Consider the following 8,788-nt stretch of genomic DNA (forward strand, 5'->3'; position numbering starts at 1 on the left):
TTCTCCCTGAGTGGCAGCGACCCCCTCTCTCCACACCCACTGTTTTGACTGTCAGCAGGCCCTCCTCTCCTCCCCTCCTCAGCCCTAATGAGCCATCTCCTGGGGCAGGGCTTTACCCCCGCTAGGGGTAAAGAGGCCATCATGTTGCTCATCTAAAAACGACACATAGCCATGACTTCCCCCTAATTGTGCGCCTGTGTTGGATCATTTGTTTTCAGCGTTAAAAATTCACTTCTATATTTACCCCTCCCCACCGATAAACCGTTTGCAAGCAATTTGGGGGGAGCAGATCGTTTCTTCTGGCTTGGGAGGGCTTTTAGGCCACTCTCTCCTCTGATGTATAGAAGCACCCACAGACACACAAAAACAAAGACACAGTAGCAAAGCACAATAAAAATATTCAACACAAACACTCTTCATTATGCATACACACAAGCAAACATACACAAGTACACGTACACACCACTGAAACCCCTTGGGACTGTTTGCATGTGGTGAATTTCAAAGTAGTAAACATCAAACCCAGACTGGCTGCGACCTGTAGGAAAGGAGACCTTTAGCTGGCACATTAAATATTGATGCAGTAAAGTTATGCAGATTGTTTATTGACTGGCTTCACAGAAGAAATGGGGGAGGAAAGAATCATGCATCTCTGGCCAATTGCATTTCTAGTGTAATTAGTTTGATTTCTGAATACTGTTTAAAAAGTACTTCGTCTTCGTGAGTTGTAATTCAAGAAACAAGGAGCTGGTAAAATACATTCAAAATATGCTGTTTTGCTGGTGCACTGGAGTAATGCTTCAGTTTACACAGAATGGATCCCATGAATGTAGACACAATTAGTCTGTAATACCTCAATCACACAAAATTAAAGCTGATTCAGTGTAAACACGGCCCTCCCCTCTGTCACTTGACTTGGCTCTGACATTTGCCAGGTGGTGTTTCCCATCACCATGCTTAGACTATTATTAGTCAAATGCCACAGAAGAATTCTGTTTATCTGATTGGAGGCAATTTGGAGAAGTATGGGGTAGCTTTGAACAAAAGCTACACTTAGTAGGCCATAGACCTTGGTTTTATGTAACCATGGAGTGATACAAGTTCAGCTCTAACTTTGCTCATTTGTGGCTAGGTACATTTTGAAAATAAGCCCCAGAAACAATAGAATGAGCCATAACATGTGGCATTTCCCCTGCAATGAATTTAATAGAAAAAAAAAAATCCATCCCAGTCAAGGCAAGACATTGTCAAATTTTGTTTAACGGTAAAACCCTCACAGATATTCAGTTTACTATCACAGAAGATGAAAACTGGCAGAAATTTATAATGCATACTATATGCAGGAACCTTGTCATAAAAAGGGTTACTCAGCTAATTGCAGCTCCGATGTCAGCACAAAGAATCTGATTCATAGTTAACTTTTTTCCTCAGATTTATTTAATACTTCCTATTATATTTACACAGTATATTAGAGTACATTTAGTATTTATGTGCTTTTATATTTTCCTTATAAATTTATTATGCACAGATTTTTAATGGGCTAAATAAACCTAAAATAAATACTGGTGAAGTGAATGAGCTCATATTCATTGCTTTGTTTATAAATGAATATAAAACTACTAATTAATCCAGGGGTATTTAATAAGATAAACACTACACAGTGCTGCATATCTTTGATGGGGGTTTTACCTTTTTCAGCATTCATAATTATGTTCACAATAACTGTTCATTTGAAATACATGGTCATGCACATTGAGTATATGAGCATGAGGCTCATCTTCCTGTGAAAGACATATTATTCTCTCAAACCGCACAGAGATTTAAATTCATCATTCAGTGTTTAATCAGAGTGAGGCTTTTTTTTCTCCAATACCTGTGTATGAAACCAGCCGGAGGAGAAGGGGAGAGGGTTTCGAGAGGTAAAAGGACAGGCAGAAGCATAACATAAACATGACTCAGAGTGTACAGTGCACAGTGTAAACAGAGGAAGCTAAGGGATGCATCCGTGTCACAGTTTTCTTCAAAAATCAAAAACTTTTTTTCCTTATTGTCCAATTTTCATGTTAATTTTTCATTCCACAGTATAATGTGCTGTCACTGTGAAATCTCACAGCTACTACCAGGCATAGTTGGTGATATTACAGATCAAATCCAATTTGCAGTAAAGATTTACACTGTGCAGGCCCACTGTGTGATATCTTGACAGGTAAAACGTAATAGGAATCACTAAACGCCTCAAAGTAGTCACATATATCAGATACTAGAATGATAATGGTACCTCATCTGGTCTCTGAGGCCTGGCACTATCTGGGTGTTGCTGCCTGCCCAGCATTACACAGTGTTATGGCATGTCCTGACCTTCTGTTCATTCAGCCACCCCAGCATGGGTGCATTGCTGGGAATTTGTCCAAGCCAGGCAGCACCATGTGGCTAATCCCTCGATGATACTATACTGCCAAAGACACCTACAAGGTTGGCACAGTGAAGGCGCATAACAGAGACATACCTTGGGAACCAAATACACTATGATGTTTGTGCTTTATCCCAGAGAGCTGCAGCAATAGATAAATACAGATAGATAAAGAGGAAGTGATACAGTGTTTTTGCCTTAGGTGAGACACCTGTTACTGTCTTGACATGACAGGGAAAATAGAGATCAGAGGAGATGCTCAAGAGAATGGGCTTGTGCTTTGTGTGTGAACAGTAGAGCTCCTATTGCTGACACAGTTGTTCACAGCCCTTTTACAGGCTTCTGTTATTTCACACACACAAAAAAACAGTCAAGCAGATGGAGGTGAATGTGCTTGTATGATCACAAAGATACACATGCTCACTCCTCCAGCGAGTACACCTACACGCACGGCACCGCAGATGATCATACAGTAAGCTTAGGTAAAACTCCCAACGCATCTTGTTCTGTGTAAATCAATTGCTCCGAACACTACTCATGTTCCCCGACGGTTCCTTTCATTGGGACAAGTTTTTCTATGGATGTCAGCCACTGTAAATAACATAAACAAAACCCTGCTAAACGCACACCCAACACTTAGAGAGTGGGTAAATCAATGCTGGCAGCCCTGCTACAGTGAACAGACATTAAATAGCGTCAGTGTCAGTTTACCTTCATGTTTAGGTAAGACAATCCATCTAACAAAACATACTGCTATCTGCCCTGCTGAGTACAGTGCACACACAGGAAGTTTAATTAGAGCCTGTTTTCAAGCATTGTCAGTGCATGAATGGATGTGGATGGGCATGTGTGTCTAAACCTACAGGGGATCTAGGTTGAAAGAAACACTGGAAGGGAGAGTCATAGGAAAGGATTTGTGTGTGAGTACATGTAGGTGGAGGGGATTAGGCTGACAGTCTGATTGGCATGCAGGTGAAGTAGCTCCTTCTTTGAATGCAGCTATATTTTGCAGTCACTGTCTGACAAGCAGGTGCCACTCAATCAAGCGAGCCCCCTTGTGAACCTGTTCCTTAAGGTACAGATGGTGCAGCACTGAATAACGATTCCACTGCTATTATCTATCCGAACTTTATATAACAGCTCCAGTCCCACCAAAAGACTAGTACTGGTCTAGGTCCAATGGGTACCTGAGTCCACAAAATGTTATGTGTGCGTGAGAACATCTTATCAGCAATTCATGCAAACAAGACAGCTTGCCACGCACCAGCAGCTGGCCTCTATGCTGCCTTCAGGAGAGGTATTCGAGAGGTAGCTTCAATTCCCACCCTGCACACTCAACAAGGTGACACAGAACCTGTCGAAGTCAGACTTTGTTATCAAACTGCAGATAATTGTGTGACATCATGGAGAGCCAGTGCAAAGGGTTTAAACCTGCCTTTAGCTATAACAATCCTCCAGCACTGTCAAAAGCAAAACAAAAGCAGAGAAAAAGGGCGAAGAGAGAGTTTGCTGCATTGAGGGATTGACATCATGTGTTTTAACTGGGCTTTGCATAAATGGTACTTGAGGGATTTTTGTGTTTTGTGAACAAAATCCCCCCCTGCATTGACAATAAGTGATGAATTTGTTGGAAGAAATCTGCAATGCATTTCAGTAATGGCATAACACACAACAGACCTCTTCACAATGACTTATGATCACGCTTTTTATTTTTTACAGTCTCATATCTGAGATGAAACTGATTTTATTTATAATTGTATCAAAGGTTTTCTTTTTAACTGTAACAGCTTGATTGCAGACCAACACCTCTCCAGATGATCTGACAGACTAACACCATTAGATGTCCTTTAATCCAGCTCACCATTATCACTCCTCTCGCCTTTCTTTTGGTCTCTCTTGCTCATTTCCTTTCTCGTTGCTACCCAGACCATGAAGTGACACCTGATCATGTGGTTTTCTGAGGTTAACACTACCTCTGTTATTCTCTTAATCTCAGTGTGGCTTTTGACACAATAGATCACTGTATACTCTAGACACTAGACCAGATAGAAAACCGTTTTGGTGTCTGGCATGGCTTACATATCTGAAAGAACACAGTGTGTTTCTTATAATAATAATACTGCATCAACACTTTCTGATGTGAAATATGGAGTACCCCAGGGCTTTGTTGTTGGCCTTCTGCTTTGGTCAATTTATATACAATCATGGAATTCATTTCCACTGCTGGCTGATGGTTCACAAAGGCTTGCTGTTCCTCTGTGAAAAGCTGAACGTCACATAAGATCTTTTCCTTTATTAAATGCGGAGAGGATGTGTTGTAGCTCACGCCCTATTTTCTACAATCTACAATTCTGTCATCCTGATTGCCCATACTGTGAATCTACTATGTGTATTATCATCCCTCCTCAGCTATTCTAAGGTTTCTTATGTTTTTCCTAAATGGTTTAATGGTCTAAGGATAGAAGAAGAAAAAAAATTTGTGTTTTGAGGCTATTTAATGTAAAAAAAAAAACTAAAAAAAAAAACTTAATTTTGGCTGCATAGATAAGTGGATATTATGACGTGACAGCACTGTAATGATAATGTACACAATGTTGCGACATCTAATCAGAGGTAATATAATATTTCAGTGTTTCCTAGCCAAACTCGATTTTCAGATATTGTGTGCACCTGGTAGACTATTTCAAATGAAATATTACTTGATGGGAAAAGATTCAGTATCTTGTCATGGAGTTTGCTTTAGTTTATAGTCCTGGCAATATTTTAGATTTTAAAGGGCTCGCAATAACATGTAGACACCATTTAATCCATTTATTTGGAAATGAGAGGAGAGTGTCTTTTTATGATCTTATCCCACTTGGTGGGATTTCTGTTTCTCCTGGTATGTCAAATGCAGAGGGCATTGAAAATAGAGAATATGCCCGTGTTGCCTGTTTCCATCTCTCTGTGTTTGAGAGTTAACACCTACACAAAAATATTTCTCTCAACACTAAAATACTTTTGTGTGGGTGTTTGTAACTCCTGCATTCTTGCCCACAGAAAAAAGCTGTACTGATGTACTTGTCATCTCCAAGCCTCCCAGCAGCCCAGTTTACCGGTTCCATGTCTCCCTCCTGGACCCAACTGCCTACTATGTGCAAAGTGAGTCAGCAAATCAGAAGAGAAGAAAAGCTTCAAGTTAAGGGCTCTCTGTAGTTGGAGTAAGAGCCAAAGCTTGACCATATGATGACTGACCTGTAGAGTGGAGAAGATAGATACCATCTATAGCTGTAATCTACAGACTGTCTGACGCGAACCAACAGACTGAAACCTTTTTCCCCCACATGTACCCCCATTACTCCAGTACTAATAAAAGCAGAAACATTCCTGGATAAATCACTCCAAAGGTTACCACATTTTCACATATGATAAGGGTAGCGCCACATCCACAACTGTCAATCTCTACTTTAAAGACATTTCTGTGACTCAATGTGGTGGAAATCCAAATCCAAACAGACCGTTACTGTTTATGAATTCTTTATGACTAAAACATAACCTAAACAAAACAAGTATTCATTTTTGAAAACAAAGCATATTATGAAAAGCATTACAGTCAACATTTAAAAAAAAAAAAGAAAGTTAATATTGTGCACGATGGAAACTTGGTTACTACATGACTTTTTACACAGTGGACTTACAAACCAAACAACTACCTTATCCAGACATTTAAATAGAGCAGTTTAATATAGTTTTCATTCAATATAGTGGTTTACTGGAGAAAACAATGGTGAGCATTGGCAGCTGCTAAAATCCCTCCGGGTAATTGAATGTGCTGCCTCTGGGTTTTACTGTAAAGACGAACATCTGTAATCTCCCTGGGTTTTTCTATGCAGCACCCACCATACAAATGACCGATAAAACCATTTCATTCAAAGCACAAGAAACTGTGCGGAAATGGAATCGCCATACAAGCTATGGGGTTTGTGCTAAACATTGCTAAGCAACAAAGAGAGGAGCAACACCAAACGTCTCTCTGTGATTACATGTCACAACACACCATGCCGAAGACTGCGGGAGTCCTGCCTGAGTGTAAATCACTGCCTGTGTGCCCTTGGGCTTTCTCAATAAACAGCTCCAGACCTTGTCTCACCTACTCCACACACCTCCCCTTATACTGAGAAGAGGCCAAAATATAAACACTGTGCATAATAAATACAGAGACAGGATGACAGTTACTGTAATCTCATATTGGTCCTGGCAGTTAATCAAAACTTCCTGCATACAGTCATCAACATGGGGAAGGAGGGTGTCTAAGGTGAACGTATTAAAGTTTCAGCTGGGGACACAAATCACAGAGATGAAATTAAAATAAACTCATTAAATTATATATGATAGTAAAAGAATTTGTGTTCAAGACAATATTTAGGTTAACCTGTTTGGATCTGGGCTTTCACACCATGTATCAGGGGCATAACACAAATATTACAACACAATAGAACTGAGCATAAATTCTCTAAAAATAACAAAAAAAATGATCTTCTATATAAGTGCCTTTATTGTGAAGCACAAGAACCAAAACAGCCAGATGCTGTAGTGACTAGTAACAGTGTACCAGTGCTAAAGGACCTTAAGATTAATCCACACAGGCTGAAGCCTCAGTAAGAAAAAAGCTCAAAAGGGCAAAAGAAATGTTTGCCTTATTGTGTAGAATAAACTATATCAAAGACTTTTGAAGACTTTCTGTCTCCCACAATATGATGGTGAAGAATGTCATGAAACCCACAAGGCAACAGGCTCAGAGTCTCTATGTTGCCACAATCATAATAATAAGTTACTGCTGCGAGTGACAGTTCTGCTTTGTAACAGAAATGTATGTGCCTGTTTATCCTCCATCTGTGAAGGCATCTGCTTCATATTGTGCTCTCTGTTTGCCATCAACACATTTCAAATGTTATTTTTGTCTGAACAGAAAGAGAGCGGAGGGAGGTAGCCCCTTTCTGTATTTAACGTTTGTTTGGTTGTATCTGCCAATTTTACATCACAAATTTTAGTCATATTTATTAGAACAGCACATAAACATGATTAAATAATAAAGAAATATATTTATTTATAACCAGTTTACTCTCATTATTGAGTGTTTGTCTTCTAAAAGAAAAAGACATCTCTGTCATTGTCAGGTGGAAGTGCATATAAAAAAAAAAAAAAAAAAATTCACTCGTACTAAAAGCCAGGGTCAGCATGACCCTTATGTCTCCCATGTACCATTTTCCACGAGGTCAGGATCTTGTCAAGTACACTGACCCGGGTTAAGAGTCAGGATTATAGTCAGAGGACACAGTGTTATTTGGATGGATCTCCATCTGTTAACTGGCCATGAGGATCACAAATGAGAAACGTTATACAGCCTTTATACAATTACTTGCTTTGGTTTGTTGTGTTGTAGTTCACACAATCATAAATTTCCATCCAAGACATAAAACTGTCCAAACAAAACCACACAACTATTTCACCGAGGTATTTTCCTCTTCTGCTTTAAAACTGTCCCATAATTATATTTTAAACTCACATTTTATTTATTTATTTTTGAAATTTAATTCTTTATTTTATGGTTTACATGTGTTTCTTCTTTGGAAGTGCTACAGCACATTTGATTTACTGAAGGTGCTGTGTACTCCAACATATGCACAGTAAAAGTATCATTCTGATATGGTGGCAGTCCTTCACATACATTTTGCCTTTAAGCATGGTCCAGACTGAAGAGTAATGGAGCCTATGAAATCAAAAGGGGTGTTAGCCATGCTAAAAGAATAAGAAGTGGGATTCACCACACACCATTTCACACATACTGGACTCAGAGCAGCAGGAGAATGTCAGATGTATGTGGTGTTCATGAAACCTTTGCATTTTTACGGGTTTAACCCTCAGTCAATGCAGAGGGGGATGGTGCACTGTGCCAACCATGAAATGAACTATTTGAAAGACGTCAGCTTAAAGAATTCAATGCGCCTGTAAGACTACAAATCCCAGTTGAGTTAAACACAAATGTAAACACTCAATACATACCAGAGAGGAATTATACAATAGATATGGTAAACACAGAAAATGTAATTGTTTTTCTTTAATCCACTTCTGGAAAGCAGTTTATTTACAAAAAAAAAAAAAAAAACCAACAATCCTACATAAATAATGTACTTCTCTTCTCTAAATGCTATACTGTTTCTCTTTAGTGCACTTTCAAAGCAAACAACGTATTTGCATTCTTGCCTAGAGTTCGATGTGATAGCTGGTAACTGTGTGGTAAATATGAAGCTATTCCCAGCCAGCTGTCTGCTTAGTTTATCACAAAGACTGGAAAGAGGGAAACAACTAGTCCAGTTCTGCCTAATGATACAAAAAAAA

Source organism: Mastacembelus armatus, chromosome 22, assembly GCF_900324485.2.
Source record: "Mastacembelus armatus chromosome 22, fMasArm1.2, whole genome shotgun sequence".
Taxonomy (NCBI): domain Eukaryota; kingdom Metazoa; phylum Chordata; class Actinopteri; order Synbranchiformes; family Mastacembelidae; genus Mastacembelus; species Mastacembelus armatus.